At 38.8% G+C, this 19,277-nt stretch overlaps 1 protein-coding gene and 1 long non-coding RNA gene across 10 annotated transcripts in view; one reads left to right on the plus strand and one right to left on the minus strand.

The window, feature by feature from the left end:
* The window catches only part of Atpalpha (sodium/potassium-transporting ATPase subunit alpha), a 253,830-nt gene that overhangs the window by 196,743 nt on the left and 37,810 nt on the right, over positions 1–19,277 (minus strand). The window lies entirely within an intron of this gene.
* The window catches only part of LOC143218304 (uncharacterized), an 86,378-nt gene that overhangs the window by 35,358 nt on the left and 31,743 nt on the right, over positions 1–19,277 (plus strand). For all 7 annotated transcript variants that reach the window (XR_013011023.1, XR_013011020.1, XR_013011021.1 and 4 more), the window contains one exon: positions 6,836–7,036. This is a non-coding gene — a long non-coding RNA (uncharacterized LOC143218304). The remainder of the gene's footprint in view (positions 1–6,835; positions 7,037–19,277) is intronic.

Raw genomic sequence — 19,277 nt, forward strand, 5'->3', positions numbered from 1 at the left:
AATTATGAAGTAATTTTAGAACATAGATGAGAACAAAATTTATTGTACTGTTTAAAATACTAATCCAATAATCTAAACTAATCTAATAATAATTTTTATTTTAATTTCATTTTTCCGATTAAAAATAACACCAAACGAGATACAGTTTGGCCCACATTTGCTGTACATATGTCAAGCATAATTTATAATTCATCATTAGACTGTGGATTTCATATATTTATGACAAAAACGGGTACATACAATTTAACACAGTGGAGGTATTAAAAAGATTTAAGGCCAAATTAATTTCATTATAAAATTTCATTACTGCACTAGTATTGTCTCACCGACACGCTATTTTTTCTTGCGCTTTCGACCGAGGTTTACACGTATCCCTTCACGATCTCTGTCACAGCACAGAACCGAGAATCGGCTTAGATCGCGGGGGAGGGGATTACTGCGTCCCGTGTGTCTTCGTTGCCCCACCTTACGTAGTTTCGTAGCCAATCGCGTCAGGCGAAGCGCGTCCTTAGCAGAGTTGGGCAAAATGTAATTTCAATTACAATTACAATTACTTGCCAATTACTGTAATTTGGAATTGCAGAAATACAATTACAATTACATGTAATTGTAATTGGTAATTGCAATTACTTGACCAATCACTGTAATTGTAATTGCGGACCGCAATTACAATTACTGGTTGAGCGAAAGTAATTGCAATTCCAATTACATGTAATTGTAACTGTAATTGTTAGTAGCAGTTACAAGACTTACAAGTAATTGTAGCTGGTAGCTGCAATTCCTTTCCAAACTCCAAACAGACGACGCTCGCGCGTCACGTGTGAATGTTCACGTTCACGCGCGAGCGTCGTCTGTTTGGAGTTTGGAAAGGAATTGCAGCTACTAGCTACAATTACTTGTAACTGCTACTAACAATTACAGTTACAATTACATGTAATTGGAATTGGAATTGCAGAAATACAATTCCAATTACATGTAATTGTAATTGGAATTGCAATTACTTTCGCTGAACCAGTAATTGTAATTGAGGTCCGCAATTACAATTACTGTTTGAGCGAAAGTAATTGCCATTCCAATTCCAATTACATGTAATTGTAACTGTAATTGTTAGTAGCAGTTACAAGACTTACAAGTAATTGCAGCTACCAGCTACAATTACTTGTAACTGCTACTAACAATTACAGTTACAATTACATGTAATTGGAATTGGAATTGCAGAAATACAATTACATGTAATTGTAACTGTAATTGTTAGTAGCAGTTACAAGACTTACAAGTAATTGCAGCTACCAGCTACAATTACTTGTAACTGCTACTAACAATTACATGTAATTGGAATTGGAATTGCAGAAATACAATTCCAATTACATGTAATTGTAACTGTAATTGTTAGTAGCAGTTACAAGACTTACAAGTAATTGTAGCTGGTAGCTGCAATTACTTGTAACTGCTACTAACAATTACAGTTACAATTACATGTAATTGGAATTGGAATTGCAGAAATACAATTCCAATTACATGTAATTGTAACTGTAATTGTTAGTAGCAGTTACAAGACTTACAAGTAATTGCAGCTACCAGCTACAATTACTTGTAACTGCTACTAACAATTACAGTTACAATTACATGTAATTGGAATTGGAATTGCAGAAATACAATTACAATTACATGTAATTGTAATTGGTAATTGCAATTACTTGACCAATCACTGTAATTGTAATTGCGGACCGCAATTACAATTACTGGTTGAGCGAAAGTAATTGCAATTCCAATTACATGTAATTGTAACTGTAATTGTTAGTAGCAGTTACAAGACTTACAAGTAATTGTAGCTGGTAGCTGCAATTCCTTTCCAAACTCCAAACAGACGACGCTCGCGCGTCACGTGTGAATGTTCACGTTCACGCGCGAGCGTCGTCTGTTTGGAGTTTGGAAAGGAATTGCAGCTACTAGCTACAATTACTTGTAACTGCTACTAACAATTACAGTTACAATTACATGTAATTGGAATTGGAATTGCAGAAATACAATTCCAATTACATGTAATTGTAATTGGAATTGCAATTACTTTCGCTGAACCAGTAATTGTAATTGAGGTCCGCAATTACAATTACTGTTTGAGCGAAAGTAATTGCCATTCCAATTCCAATTACATGTAATTGTAACTGTAATTGTTAGTAGCAGTTACAAGACTTACAAGTAATTGCAGCGACCAGCTACAATTACTTGTAACTGCTACTAACAATTACAGTTACAATTACATGTAATTGGAATTGGAATTGCAGAAATACAATTACATGTAATTGTAACTGTAATTGTTAGTAGCAGTTACAAGACTTACAAGTAATTGCAGCTACCAGCTACAATTACTTGTAACTGCTACTAACAATTACATGTAATTGGAATTGGAATTGCAGAAATACAATTCCAATTACATGTAATTGTAACTGTAATTGTTAGTAGCAGTTACAAGACTTACAAGTAATTGTAGCTGGTAGCTGCAATTACTTGTAACTGCTACTAACAATTACAGTTACAATTACATGTAATTGGAATTGGAATTGCAGAAATACAATTCCAATTACATGTAATTGTAACTGTAATTGTTAGTAGCAGTTACAAGACTTACAAGTAATTGCAGCTACCAGCTACAATTACTTGTAACTGCTACTAACAATTACAGTTACAATTACATGTAATTGGAATTGGAATTGCAGAAATACAATTACAATTACATGTAATTGTAATTGGAATTGCAATTACTTTCGCTGAACCAGTAATTGTAATTGTAGTCCGCAATTACAATTACTGGTTGAGCGAAAGTAATTGCAATTCCAATTCCAATTACATGTAATTGTAACTGTAATTGTTAGTAGCAGTTACAAGACTTACAAGTAATTGCAGCTACCAGCTACAATTACTTGTAACTGCTACTAACAATTACATGTAATTGGAATTGGAATTGCAGAAATACAATTCCAATTACATGTAATTGTAATTGGAATTGCAATTACTTTCGCTGAACCAGTAATTGTAATTGTGGTCCGCAATTACAATTACTGTTTGAGCGAAAGTAATTGGCATTCCAATTCCAATTACATGTAATTGTAACTGTAATTGTTAGTAGCAGTTACAAGACTTACAAGTAATTGCAGCTGCCAGCTACAATTACTTGTAACTGCTACTAACAATTACAGTTACAATTACATGTAATTGGAATTGGAATTGCAGAAATACAATTACAATTACATGTAATTGTAACTGTAATTGTTAGTAGCAGTTACAAGACTTACAAGTAATTGCAGCTACCAGCTACAATTACTTGTAACTGCTACTAACAATTACATGTAATTGGAATTGGAATTGCAGAAATACAATTCCAATTACATGTAATTGTAACTGTAATTGTTAGTAGCAGTTACAAGACTTACAAGTAATTGTAGCTGGTAGCTGCAATTCCTTTCGAAACTCCAAACAGACGACGCTCGCGCGTCGCGCGTGAACGTGAACATTCACACGTGACGCGCGAGCGTCGTCTGTTTGGAGTTTGGATAGGAATTGCAGCTACCAGCTACAATTACTTGTAACTGCTACTAACAATTACAGTTACAATTACATGTAATTGGAATTGGAATTGCAGAAATACAATTACAATTACATGTAATTGTAATTGAAGATGTAATTAATTACTCATGTAATTAATTCCTGCCCAACTCTGAGCCAACTCTGGTCCAACCCTTCCTAAGGAAGGGGACAGTGGGCGCTGTGGTGGGGACGGTTCTGCCTCGATCTCGAGGAAAATAAGCCCGATTCTACACTTTAACCAGCAGCTTCTTTAAATCGGTGTATTAATCCATCGAGTACATATTATCGCGAGCCACGTAGCGTCAACCAGCGTCGCTAATCCTCATCCCAGTCGTCGCGAGATTGATCAACGAAGCGACGCGCTCGTTTACCATTCTTTGTCCCAGCGGCGACGCGGACCCTCTCCTTAATTATCCAGCACTCGGGTAGAGCTACTTTAAGCTGCTAATTAACGGAGCAACGTTCCCGGCAAGTTCTCGCGATTAATTTTCATACGATACGACCCGTAAAACTGCCACGCCTGGTTTCCGAGCTCCGCGCGGATCGCAAAGAGACACTGCTCGCGTTACGACGACGACGACGCGCGCCTAACCCCGGAAATCAGACCAATGCTATTTGCTGAACACTCGGATCCCTGAAAAGTCGTACGAGGAAGAAAATCAAATGGCTTCTGGAGATCAATCATCCGCTTTTACCTTTCGACTCCGCCTCGATCCTTTCATCAAGTTTTACGAAGGTTCCGCGAAGTTGCGCCGCGAGATCAACTTGTTCTTGTTGGCCGCGGCGATTAATCTCTCGTCTCTGTCCGCGATTCAACGCCTACGACTCTCGCCGGCAACGGGAACTATCGAAATCCACGTAACACTCTTCTATTAATAGCAGGGACCAAACATAACAGTAATTCCAAAATTTTCTACGATAAAAATTGCTTTGTGATCTCGAGCAGGTTTTCAAACACTTAAATGCAAATCCGCATATGGATTAGTAAATCCTATAAATCGAATTATTGCGAACTCCAACACTATACAGGGTGTCCCGAATTTAAATGCCAAAACTTCAGGAGCGTGTAGGGGACCGAAAAACTAAGACAAAAAGTCTTTTAGAGGTTTGCTCGTTTTGGAGAAAATCGCAAAAAAAGAAACAAAACAAGTTTTCATTTCTGTACTTATTTGTTTACATTTTATCTACGTCGTCATCTATTTAATGTAGATATTGTTCGAAATGTTGCCCTCTTGCAGCAATGCAAGAACATTGTTCTGGTGATATTTGGTGCGCTGCATCTATGATTTGGTCTCTTAATTGATTGGCACCGACTAAACTTCCATAGGTAAATACAGGGTGACAAGAAATAACGGAGTTAATCATTTCTTATTATAATTCTGTCAAATTGACGAATTTCGAAAAACCAAATAATAACAACCATAACATGTACCTTTAGTATTCATATATTTAAGAAGTTTCGAAATGGCCACCCTTTGCGCCGATACAGAGGCTCAAACGTGTCTTGAAATTTTCGGCAATGGGCCGCAGCTCTTCTGGCGTCATTCGGTCCCACTCCTGGTACAGAGATTTTTCCAATGACTCCAAATTTTTATGGGGCCGAGCACAGGCCCTCGCCTCCAAAATCGACCACACGCTGTAGTCCATCGGGTTGAGATTCGGTGAGTACGGCGGCCATTCCACAGATGTGATGAAACCTGGAAAATGGGCTTCGCACCACTCCTGAGTCGTTTTCGCCCTGTGGGCCAGCGCGGAATCCTGCTGTAACGTCCATTCCGGATCGCCGAGGTGCTGTTGGGCCCATAGAAGTATGACGGCTTCGAGAATGTCCCGTCGATACACTTCTTGGTTGATTTTGACCCCTTGATCCACGAAAACCGCAGCAAATCCCATTTCCCAGGTTTCATCACATCTGCGGAATGGCCGCCGTACTCACCGGATCTCAACTCTATGAACTCCAGCGTTTGGTCGATTTTGGAGGCCAGGGCCTGTGCTCAGCCCCATAAAAGTTTCGAGTCGCTGAACAAATCTCTGCGTCGGGTGTGGGACCGAATGACGCCAGAAGAGCTGCGGCCCACAGCCGAAAATTTCAAAACACGTTTGAGCATCTGAATCGGCTAAAAGGGTGGCCACTTCGAAACTTCTTAAATATATGAATACTAAAGGTCTATGTTATGGGGTTGTTAACATTTGGTTTTTCGAAATTTTCGTCAATTTGACAGAATTATAGACAATGCTCTTTATTTCGAAATGAAAAAATTGTTTCCGAGATATCCGTGCTCAAAGTTCACTAATTGTGAAAAAGAAATTTGCCTCACGTTTTTTGTCTTATTTGACTAGTGAACTCCTCAGCACAATTAGTGAACTTTGAGCGCGGATATCTCGGAAACTATGCGGGATAGCTAAAAACTGAATCGAATCAATCTTGTGGCACATTTTGTCAGCTTTAATTTTGTACGGAATAATTTTATCGCTAGGACGCATAGTTTCCGAGATATAAGCGGAAAACCGAAAAGGAGGATCTTCTACGTGCATTTGAGGTTGAAATTGAAAAATTGAAGTTGAATTTGAGAAATTGATGTTGAAACTGAAAAAAAGAAGTTGAAATTGAAAAATTGATGTCGAAATTGAAACATTGATATTGACAATGAAAAATTGAAGTTGAAAGTGAAGTCGAAATTGAAAAATTAAAGCTGAAATTGAAAAATTAAAGGTGAAATTGAAAAATTAAAGTTGAAATTGAAACTGATGAGAAAATCGAAAAATTGAGGTTGAAATTGGAAAATTGAAGTTGAACTTGAAAAAATTAAAGTTGAAATGGAAAAATTGATGTTGGAATTGAAGTTGAAATTGAGAAATTGATGTTGAAAAAGTGAAGTGGAATTTGTCAAATTGATGTTGAAATTGAAAAATTGATGTTGAAATTGAAACATTGATATTGACAATGAAAAATGAAGTTGAAATTGAAAAATTAAAGTTGAAATTGAAAAATTAAAGGTGAAATTGAAAAATTAAAGTTGAAATTGAAATTGATGAGAAAATCGAAAAATTGAGGTTGAAATCTGGAAAATTGAAGTTGAACTTGAAAAAATTAAAGTTGAAATGGAAAAATTGATGTTGAAAAAGTGAAGTGGAATTTTAAAAATTGATGTTGAAATTGAAGTTGAAATTGAAAAATTGATGTTGAAATTGAAGTTGAAATTGAAAAATTGATGCAATGCCAAAGTGAAATTCATATCTCTTTTTGCAGGCAAACCTAACCGCATCGAGAACGTGTGATTCGTAGGAAAAGTTTCTCCCAGGGGTCTCGTCGAGCTCATCAAAATGGAAGCATCTTCGCGCATTACGAAAGACTCGAGGCACTTTGATATTTGTCACAGAGCATAGCGGAACAATTTCTTCGAGTGCTATGCTTGGGCACGCTATCGCTAGCGAATCGAGTTACTCGCAGGTATGTCGGTAAAGATTCGATCAGGGCGTAAAGATTGGGCGGGGGGTGGGTGGGGGTGTCAGCTGCGCGCGGCGCAATCTTCGCAAATCGTTCGCCTCTTTAGCCCTTGAGAACTCGAAACGGCCTGCCCTTCGACCTTTCGTTTGAATCTCGTCCTCGCAGCCGGCGCTAGCCTGCCGTAAAATCGAATCGACTCGCTAACGATTTATAGTTCGTTTTTACGGAACGAGAGGATCAAGCGGAAATAATATTGGCCGCTTTGGTAGATTTGGTGATCGTTTACAACCAGGATTTTCAACTTAACACATTACCGATCGGTGATTATTGCGTAATTTTGAAAAATCTATGGTACATGGCTAAACACTTTTTAATGGAGCCTTCAATAGCAACAGCAATTTTCATTGTGAGCTAACAAGTCACCCTTTATAACGTCATTTAATAGTTTCGTTTAAGATTGCAATGTAAAAAGAAATTTCTATGCTTTCTTTTGGTACGGCACAGTTATTGAAAATCCTATTAACACATTACCGACCGGTGATTATTGCATAATTTTGAAAAATCTGTGGTACATGGCTAAACACTTTTTAATGGAGCCTTCAATAGCAACAGCAATTTTCATTGTGAGCTAACAAGTCACCCTTAATAACGTCATTTAATAGTTTCGTTTAAGATTGCAATGAAAAAGGAAATTTCTATGCTTTCTTTTGGTACGGCACAGTTATTGAAAATCCTATTAACACATTACCGACCGGTGATTATTGCATAATTTTGAAAAATCTGTGGTACATGCCTAAACACTTTTTGATGGAGCCTTCAATAGCAACAGCAATTTTCATTGTGAGCTAACAAGTCACCCTTAATAACGTCATTTAATAGTTTCGTTTAAGATTGCAATGTAAAAGGAAATTTCTATGCTTTCTTTTGGTACAGCACGTTTATTGAAAATCCTATTAACACATTACCGATCGGTGATTATTGCGTAACTTTGAAAAATCTGTGGTACATGGCTAAGCACTTTTTAATGGAGCCTTCAATAGCAACAGCAATTTTCATTGTGAGCTAACAAGTTACCCTTAATAACGTCATTTAGTAGTTTCGTTTAAGATTGCAATGTAAAAGGAAATTTCTATGCTTACTTTTGGTACAGCACATTTATTGAAAATCCTATTAATAGGCTAAAGTGTTAAAAGTCCGACATAATTGTGGTGTATCTGTCCGGGTGAGAGACATTCATTCAAATATTTCTCAGAAGTTTATGTAATCAGTGTGACCGTAAAATAAATCCCAAGAAAAACATCCTGTAAACAGGAGCCAAGTTCCTACGGCCGTAAAAAGTTGTGAGATCAAACAAAATACGGCCAAGTTCGTTAGCTTAGAAACCTCTTGCAATACTGAAAAAGCTTTTGCACAAAATAGTTTAAAAGAATGCTATTTAATTTTTAAAGAGTTACGTAGAGGGCTAAATTATTCGAACTTGGCCGCTGCTTTTTAAACCAATGGCCATAAAAGGCGTTAAGTTAGACCAGAGCTGTATTTTTAATTTAATAAATGATAATATAGATCGTCCCGCACACTCCTGAGGCAAATCAATTTCTACGTACCTGAACGTGTTTTGAGAATGAGAGCTGGATTTCAAACAATGAAATCCAAATCCACATATCGAGTAATAAATCCTTCAAATCGCATTATTGCAAGCTTAAACACACTACATAATAATATTGATTTTTTAAATGACACGTTACAGGAATTCAAAAGAAAATTACGCAAGATTATTTGTTAATATTGTACCTGTATTTGTTTAGTTTCGCGCTTGTCCCTTTTCGTGTAAATTTTAGGTTAAGAATTTTTCTTTTTGTTTTTATCAGTTCTACACTAAACAACTGTAAATATTTGTACAAAAGGACCTCGGTCCGTATATAATAATAAAAATAATAATTAGACTGCGGATCTTTATGCAAGATAGAAAATGTTTGCATTGATTGCAAGACACAGGAGTGAAATAAAAATTCCTTTCTTCTTTTAATTATCTGATTAAGCTGAAACCAATACGCGTTGATGTCTTTAAATATTTTTAATATGTTCTCGTCTTTAAATTGTGCTTACCCATTTTTGTTATAAATGCATATAATCCGCAGTCTAATAATAATAATCATCATATTTGGTATCATTTTCCATGAGAAAAATGCCACGAATATGTTGGTGAAAGTCCCATTAAAAAAAATAGTGAAAAATAAAGAAGTTGTGACAATGGTATTAGATGGAGTCATACTTCTCATACTTCTCGGCCTCTCGAGATTCACGGCCCCTCAAGGGGGTACACCCGGCAGTAGTGGGGATAGTTCTGGGACACTTATCGGCCAGACATTTAGGACACATTTATGGATAAAATACTGTAGTAAGTAAAAGACATAGAGAGTGTATAATATGCGAAATGTACAAGTACACAAAGTGCCTTGTACTTTCGTCCAACGCTATACGTCACGCGCCTAAGCTACCTTAACAGCATCCCCTTGGTTATAATCCCGTTTCCGTAGTTCATGAAATTTTTCCAGCGTCTCCTAAAATTTTCGCGGGACCTGCTCGCTCTTCAGGCTGTTCGGCCCTGGAACGGTCTCGGCGGTCGTCCTTTTTCATAATCCTGTTTTCATGGCTCCTAAAATTTTTTCATAGACCCCGCAACACAGGTTCTAGGTGCACCATTGTACTCGAGCCTCGCAATACCCAGCTGAGCAGTCCCAGGCGAGTGCTTTCCGTTTCCTTGGCTGCTACAATTTTTTCCGGTGCCTGTAAAATGTTCGCGGAGCCAGAGCTGAGCAGCGCAGTACTTTTTAATGGGAAACAGCGAAGCCGCGCAAAGATCGAATCAGACTCGAGCCGAAATCCGTCGCGATGCCCGAAACCGATCATCCGGGGGAAAATCCGAGCTGTTCGCAGAGGATCGAAACCCGTTGCAGAGTGTGCGGGGTGAATTCGGTGGTACGCGGTCCAGCAGCATCCGGGTCACCGGCGAACGAATCAATTTTATTCAGACGATCCCGCAAACGGTAGCGCTTTTCTTCTCCCCGCCTCTGATTCGTGCCGTTAATAACGGCGATCGTCGGGGACTATCGATACCTGGCGAGAATAAACTGGTCTCGTGGTCGACTCGAGTCAGGTCGAGTCGAGTCGTACCCGGCGTCGCCGCTGCGCGCGATTTACCCGCCCCTTTCAGCGTCGACGGCATTAAGCCGTGCAATTGCTCGGCGAACGAACAGAGGGTGAGAGAGCTGGGTTGCGGCCGGTGTGTTCGTCCACACACACATACACGCGAGCACACATCGCGACACATACGCGTGCACGTGCGGGAAGAAGACAGAATGAAAAGAATGGAGAAGAGAAAATGAGGGGCACGAGTGGTGGTGGTGGGGGGGGGGGTGAGAGTGGAAAGAATAGCAGATGGAACGGTGGCAAGTCGGGCTTTCGGGCTTTGTCGGTCACAGGGACTCTCCAGTCGTTTCGACCTTCTTTCCGCGGCTCGGTGCAACGGCCAGCGAACGCGAAACCGCGTAGATGGCGCTCATACTAATCAGCCTGCCGTCCTCCTTCGCCTCCTCCTGCCCCCCAGCAGTGTAGGCAGAGCGGAACGGAAGAAAGGAAGAACGTCGACAGACCCACTGCTCCACGTTAGGGTTGAGAGGGAGAGAGAGACACGCAGACACACATACACACAGCGTCAGACGCGACGTGCGACGGGAAAAAGATGAGCGAAGTAAAGTCGCCGAGGAAAGAACGGAAGGAAGAGACGACGGAGAGAGCGGAGGGGATCAACGAAGAGGGATCGCGGGGCAGGGGGTGCAGCCTCTGCGGGGGTGGGAGTTGTATCGACCGCGCCGCACTGCGGGGCTTTATCCCCTCTCCCGCCGCCGCCGTTCCACCACCGTCACCGACTACAGCCGAAGGAATATATCCTACCCCTTCCTCGGCCCTATCCTCCGCCCCTGCCGACCCTTCTTCCCCTACCCCTTACCCTTCCTCGATCTCCACACTGTCGTCTCTTTCGAATCGTTTTATCCTCTTTTTCCTTTGTCACCCCAACACTACTCCCGTCTCCTTTTTCACACTCCTACCCCCGGTAGGTGGTTCCTCCAATTAGACATATTCTTATCTTGATCTATTCTGTCTTTGCTGGCTCTTTTCAGCGCTAGCGCGGCCAGCAGCCCTACTCCGGCTCGCTTTCTCTCTCGCTCTCCCTCCGTTGCGTTTTCGTTAACGTCGAACCCCTTTCCTCCTCACCCCCATTTTCGCGAGAGACCTCCGCTCCGCACAAGCTGCCCGTGGTTTTTCATCGTTCGTTCGTTTGTCCGTCTGTCTACCAGCAACCCCTCCCGCGCCCTTTTGATCGCGCGCAGAGCCCTCCGAGAGCGCCCAGTAACCCGGTCCTACGGAAATCCCGGGAACATCGGGTCGGGAGGGAAACGGATTTTTTCGCACCCTCGCGCCTCGGCTCGATTCCGATTTCCGTGCGCGCGGCCGTGTAATTCGAGTTCCTGGCGCGAGGCGCGGACCGCTTGATCGAAGTCCTTCCGGCGCTACACGAACCAGCTGATGCACTCGGAGTGCAACGACGACAGCTGCTGCAGCGGGAATCCGTTGACAACGGAGGCTTGTTACGTCAAGGGCTGGCTGTTTCGCGGGAGGGAAGACTCGATTACCGGGAAAATGAAAATCGAACGGGAGGACGACTCGCAACCCCGCACCGACGCCACTACGCGGCGATCGTAAACTCGTTGAAAGGGTCCGCCCTCTTTCATCAACTCCTACTGGTTCGATCACTTCTCCGGGCTAGCTGGAACAAATTATTTTTTCTACTTGTCTGGCGGTTTTCTACTTGTCTGGCGGTTTTCAACTTGTCTGGCGTTTTTAACTTGTCTGGCGTTTGTCAACTTGTCCGGCGTTGTTCAACTTGTCTGGCGTTTTTAACTTGCCTGGCGTTTGTCAACTTGTCTGGTGTTTTTCAACATGTCTGGCGTTGTTCAACTTGTCTGGCGTTGTTCAACTTGTCTGGCGTTGTTCAACTTGTCTGGCGGTTTTCAACTTGTTTGGCGTTGTTCAACTTGTCTGGCGTTTTTAACTTGCCTGGCGTTTGTCAACTTGTCTGGCGTTTTTAACTTGTCTGGTGTTTTTCAACTTGTCTGGCGGTTTTCAACTTGTCTGGCGGTTTTCAACTTGTCTGGCGGTTTTCAACTTGTCTGGCGGTTTTCAACTTGTTTGGCGTCGTTCAACTTGTCTGGCGTTGTTCAACTTGTCTGGCGTTTTTAACTTGTCTGGTGTTTTTCAACTTGTCTGGCGTTGTTCAACTTGTCCGGCGTTGTTCAACTTGTCTGGCGTTTTTAACTTGTGTGGTGTTTTTCAACTTGTCTGGCGTTGTTCAACTTGTCTGGCGGTTTTCAACTTGTCTGGCGTTTGTCAACTTGTCTGGCGTTTGTCAACTTGTGCGGCGTTGTTCAACTTGTCCGGCGTTGTTCAACTTGTCTGGCGTTTTTAACTTGTCTGGTGTTTTTCAACTTGTCTGGCGTTGTTCAACTTGTCTGGCGGTTTTCAACTTGTCTGGCGTTTGTCAACTTGTCCGGCGTTGTTCAACTTGTCTGGCGTTTTTAACTTGTCTGGTGTTTTTCAACTTGTCTGGCGTTGTTCAACTTGTCCGGCGTTGTTCAACTTGTCTGGCGTTTTTAACTTGTCTGGTGTTTTTCAACTTGTCTGGCGGTTTTCAACTTGTCTGGCGGTTTTCAACTTGTTTGGCGTCGTTCAACTTGCCTGGCGTTTGTCAACTTGTCTGGCGTTTTTAACTTGCCTGGCGTTTGTCAACTTGTCTGGCGTTTTTAGCTTGTCTGGCGGTTTTCAACTTGTCTGATGTTACCACGACAATTTATGAACGCGTGAATAGACAGCGGATCTTTATGCAAAATAAACATTTTGTACCTGAATTGCAACAAACTGGAGTGGAGTGGAAGTCTATTTTCTTTCTTAATATGTTTACTGGATTGAAAATCAATTTTTCCAGTGGCCTTTTTTTTACTATTCTTAATTACATGTAGAAGAGTTTTGATACTTGGTTGACACCGTTTTTGTTGACTTGAAAATTAATGTCCCCGAGCTAATTGTGCTTCCTCGGGAAAAATGAACGGCTCTTTTTACATCCCGGAGACGGTTCTACTCCGTTTATTTTCTCCCTCGATCTTTCGCGATGCTAACGAGCGACGTTCAGCAAGCGTTCGTCTCCAATTTTCATGAAACTAACGCGAAACCAATGAAACTATTCGACGTTGTACAGTTTTCATCGGTCGTTCGTAGTCGTGGGATGAGTTTAACATATTTTTCTGGTAAATTATTAGGTATCCCGTTAGCTCGAACTCGGTGTTTAAAAACGCGAGTCGTCTATTCACGCTTTTTCCTCGCACCTAATAGTTTCGATGATAAACGACCAAAGTGTGATTTGCAGCTTTGATCGCTGTTTCACAACTGGCTATGAATAATGGCCGTTCGAAAGTATTTTACGATTGGTTGGAAAATAAAAATTTCCTTGATACTCTCTGAACCACTTTTTTCAACACTCTTGTCAACACTTTTCAAATAATAGACAATCAATTATCTTTTTAAATTTTATATATAATAATTTTATATACTAATAAATTTAAAGACAAAATTTATATAATGTCACAAACATGAAATTTGCATAAAATTTCTCCTCCAAACAATTGGACATTTCTGACAATTTTAGGACACTTCCAACTGTTAAAACGATTTTTAAAGGGATATGCTTTGTAATCATATTTTGTTTATATTTTCTGTTGATTATCTTAAATTTCAATAATAAACAGGCTTTATATCCCTGATTTTTACATCGTAGAAAATTTTTTTCGCCCCTATATACAAGGTGGGGCATTTATCCAGGCCATTTATTTTGAATAAAATTGTAAGCAAATTGCAATTTTGTTTCTAATAAACATTGTTTCTAATAAATTTTGGTATTATATTGAGAGTTCTGCATTTTAAAAGAAATAATTTTCTGTTACTTATCTTGGCTACAGATTTGATCGAACCTGTGGCGTCGAAATCATTAAATTGTTTATCTGACTTTCCAAAATCTGGATATGACAATTAGTTTAGAGCAGATAGCGAAAACATTATTTCGCAGACTCGTATTGAAGGGACATAAAATGACATTTTCTGAAAAAATGTTTCAGACAAAAGTTTCTTGTTTTATCGCATAGAATCCGAATCCGTAATAAAAAATACCATGTTCCATTTGAAAAATGTAACTTCCGGTCTCAATTACCTATTTCCGGCCGAAACCGGAAGTTAAAAATATCACCATTTGATAGAGCGCATCGGATTTATAAAAGAAACACTTTGAATTTTTGAAAATAACCTATTTCCTAGATTATAAATGGGTGGTACGGGTGGTCTGGGACACCCTGTACATCGAAACGTTCAGCTCTGCGAGTCGTTCATGGATTTATTGCAATAACAATATTTTAGACTATAGCTGGACACGCTATAAATGCTGGAAAAAAATTAACCGGAACAATTGTGTTGCGTGCGGTCTAGTTTTTGTATGGCGGCCGTTACTCTATCGGTGTCGGCATTATATAACGCTATCCCATTCAATAGTTAATTATTGCGGTCCGTTTCGAATAGCTGATTGATATCAATTGCTAGCCAATGAAATTTAGCGAAATCAATCAAACCGGCTGCCCCATGCAATTATTGAAACGTTAAACTTTGGACGCGTATAACTAACCTTCGCATAATTCCATCGCTGTCCGTTCTTCCCGCGAACCCGAAATTATTCCAGCGTTCCTTCACACTCCTCGTAATAGGTATTTAGATCGTTCGTTGCTGTGTTCATTTATTTTTTAAAAGATACTTTAAAGATTGAACCGTTGGCACTCGAATGGCGATTCCGAGGCACCACTAAAAATTGCTGTACCATAAATACGTTGGCATCTAACCAATCACTAAACATTCAAGTATTGTATGAGGTGTTATATCAATTTTTTATCAGCTTTTAAAAACTAAAACCGACCTGATTTTTTATAATCGATTGGAAGCGATGTGGTTTACGAAGTGATATGCAGGAAAGATTTTCCAAAAATTATAATTTACAAGGTTACATGCAAAAACAAAAAAGGTATTTTTGAAACTTTTTTATTTCGGTTCTTAATGAAAATTTAATATATGTGTTTTGTAGATCTATGTTAGTTATACTCGTGCTGAAAATTTCATCGAAATCGATTAACATACACGCGAGGTACGAGCGGTTAAAAATGGTGAAAATCGTAGTTTTACACGACCTTTAATCAGTTTCTGCTTAAAATGTGTATCGTTTTATCCTGCGTCAATCGACTTTGATGAAATTTTCAACATGTGTATAAATGACATAGATCTACAAAACGAATATTTTAAATTAGTCATTAAGGACCCGAATAAAAAAGTTTTAAAAAATGCCTTTGTTATTTTCGCATGTAACCTTGTAAAATTGTAAATTATAATTTTTGGAAAATCTTTTTTGCATATCATTTCGTGAACCAATGATTCTAATTGATTATAAAAAATCAGGTCGTTTGGTACAATTATAAAAAAGATATTAGTTTTTAAAAGGTGTACGAATACTTTGCACACCCTCTGTATAAAATAAAAAAAATCGTATAGAATAAAGTTATTCTAGGTTGGAAGAAATATTTAATTTTCGAGTTAAAATAACTGCGACGGCAAAGGGTTAATGTATCTATTGTTTCTAGGGTAGTTCTACCAATTACTGTGCCATTTAGCTAACTTGATAATCCACGAATTAAGTAATCTGATATGAAACTAATTCTCAAAATCTTGCGTTTTATGAAAATACTTTTTTCAAGTTAAAAATGTTGATATTTTTTTTACTTTTGAAATAAAAAGAAGAGTTCAGCCCCAATTACTGTGCCTGTATAAACGCTGCTTCCTAAAAAATTGTTGTTCTATTTTTCGAACGAGTGTGTTTCGAATTTTTTCGTTGTGAAAGTAGAAATACGTAAACGAGAAAAAAATATACTGTGGAATATAAATATGTATACTGCTTGGTCAGAGTTGGGCAGAAATTTTATTTAAATAAAAATGTCGAATAAAGTGGATTTTTCCCAATTGGGTTTATCCCACTTTGAAATTTTTATTTCAATAAAATTTTTGCCCAACTTCCCAGATAGCACACGACGTCTATTTTAGCTCTGGAAGTCTTACGTCCTAAAAAGACGTCTTTAGGACCATAAGCAGCGTGGTTTTTATGTACCCATAATCTAGCAGGTATTATTTGTTCGAGTTAGTGTTTTTGCTTCAACTTCAATTCCAACTCCAATACCAATTTCAATTCCAATTTCAATTTCGGTTTCAATTTTTCAACTTCAATTTCAACTTCAATTTTTCGATTTTATATCAATTTCAAAACTTCATTTTCAACTTCAATTTCAACTTCAATTTTTCGATTTTATCTTCAATTTCAAAACTTCATTTTCAACTTCAATTTCAATTTTAATTTCAACTTTAATTTTTCAATTTCAACTTCAACTTCAATTGTAATTGTAATTTCTATTATTTTCATTGTGATTTTAATTGTAGTTGTTACTTTTATTACACTTTTTATGTAAATTCCACATGCGTTCTCCTAATAAAGCTGATTGATTTAACATTAAACTCGTTTTTGTCAAAATCTACTTTTACTCTTCCCTTCTTTTATTTTAATTAACATTTATGCACCTTTAAGTCTTCGTAGGGACGTCTTAAAGGCCTCCCGAATGTCCTACAAACGTCTCGTGAACGTCTGTTAGACATCAAACAGTCGTCTTAAAAACGTCTTTAAGACGTGTACCGTCTTCTAACACAAGAGGTTCAGGAGACGTTCTGAAGACGTTCGTAGGATATTCGGGACACTTTTAAGACGTCTGAATGTCCAACTCCAAACGTCTTAAAGATGTCTTGAAGACGTCTCTGTGCTATCTGGGTCTGTGCTTGTTATGAACTACGCGGAAGTGAAGCTGGGGTTAGGTTTGACGGAAAGAAGCGAAGAATATTTTTCAAATCCTGAGATTATAGAAATATGAGAAAACGATTGACCAACGAGAATAAATTCTCATTGAATTGTACGAATTGATTCAGGGTGAAATATTTATTTCGACGCATTTTCATCTCGTTGGGAAAAAACACCGCAGTAGAACGTACACCTGCAGTAATAGGTACATTTAAGTAGCTTATCTGATTTTCTGAATGTTGCCCGTGTTGGCGCGCGCGATCTCCACGGATCGTGGAACAAAGCGAGCCAATTGGTAGGAACGCGCAATTTAATTGCGCACGGCGCGGTGGCGGAACGCGAGAGGGGAAAAAAACGGAACGAAAAAAAGATTCACCCCGTAAGCCGCGCGCCGTTCCGCCGAGTCTCGGGCAAACAATTTAATAAATACCGTGCCGACATTCATAACTTTAGCCGTGGAAGCCCGTGTGTTGTCCAGGAATTAAATTATTTTCCCTCGAACAAACGTCAGTCGATTCCATTGGCTCTCCACGGTGCTTCGTAATTGGTCGATAAGTGGTCAACAATTTAGCGCTGCTGCGTCGGCGTCGTGTCAAACGTTTTTTGGCGGACGCATTCACCCGGGGGAAATAGTGTTGTATAAAGCTCGAGTCTTCGAAGCTTCAGAGCTCAGTCTTAAAGACTAAGTTTCTATAGAAGAAGATTTAGAAGAAGTCTTTAAGACTGAGCTCTGGAGCTTCGAAGACTCGAGCTTTATACAACACTAGGGGGAAAGAAATTCTATGGAACGTGCATTCTACATTTATTAACGGGGAGCTGAAGGGAACGTCGAATCGCTGAAGACCATCTCGCATTTCCTTCCGCTTGTAGAATATTAAAGCCCAGCTTTAATCCTTGATAATTCCGCTGGTTACGCGCTAATGAAAACCTGTACACGCTGTTTTCAAATTCTTATCGCATAGCCAATTAAATCCTTAAATCATATCGGGAGTGGTTTTCAACGCTCGCGTGAAGAGTTTTAACAAGCGTTCGCATATTCGACCTAATTTTTACCCGACTGCGGATCAGGGAAATGGGTAGCTGCAATTCGATACAGTATCTAGATAGCACAAAGACGTCTTTAAGAGGTTCGTTTGACGTCTAGAAGGCGTTCAGGAGACGTCTGTTTGATGTTTAGAAGGCGTTCAGCGGACTCTGTTTGATGTTTAGAAGGCGTTCAGCGGACTCTGTTTGACGTCTAGAAGACGTTCAGGAGACGTTTGTACGACATTCGGGAACCTTTAAGACGTCCCTAAGAAGTCTTAAAGGTGCATAAATGTTAATTAAAATAAAAGAAGGGACAAGAAATAGATTTCGACAAAAACTAGTTTAAAGTTAAAGCAATAAATAGCTTTATCAGAAGAACGTATATGGAATTGACATAAAAGGTGTAATAAAAATAACAATTACAATATAATCACAATAAAAATAATAAAAATTACAATTACAATAAAAATTGAAAAGGAAGTTGACATTGAAGAGTTGAAATTGAAGTTGAAAAATTGAAATTGAAAAATTGAAATTGAAATTGGAATTGAGATTGAAGTTGGAATAGAAATAGTAATTCCAATCACAATAAAAATAATAAAAATTACAATTACAATAAAAATTGAAAAGGAAGTTGAAATTGAAGTTGAAATTGAGATTGAAATTGGAATTGAAGTTGGAATAGAAATTGTAATTCAAATCACTATAAAAATAATAAAAATTACAATTACAATAAAAATTGAAAAGGAAGTTGAAATTGAAGTTGAAAAATTGAAATTGAAATTGGAATTGAGATTGAAATTGGAATTGAAGTTGGAATAGAAATTGTAATTCAAATCACAATAAAAATAATAAAAATTAGAATTAAAATCACAATAAAAATTGAAAATTCGAGAATCTCAAAATTTTCGGGTACCCGTTCCGATACCGAAAAAATTTCGTTCCCAATCCGACCCGATATTTCGTTTTCTCGCAAACCCCTGGTATTCAGATTTGGAATAAAAGCGATTAAAATATTTCCGTGTCATTTTTATCCCTATCAATTTCCATGTAAACAACTTCACAATTTCGATAATTGTAAAATGAAAAATACAAAACCGGACATTTGACCAGCAGTGATAGGTTCAATGTTAAATGCGGCTGCGTATTGTTGTATTTTTGAAGGATTTTTTCAACTCA

The sequence above is a fragment of the Lasioglossum baleicum genome, chromosome 19 (genome assembly GCF_051020765.1).
Source record: "Lasioglossum baleicum chromosome 19, iyLasBale1, whole genome shotgun sequence".
Classification (NCBI taxonomy): domain Eukaryota; kingdom Metazoa; phylum Arthropoda; class Insecta; order Hymenoptera; family Halictidae; genus Lasioglossum; species Lasioglossum baleicum.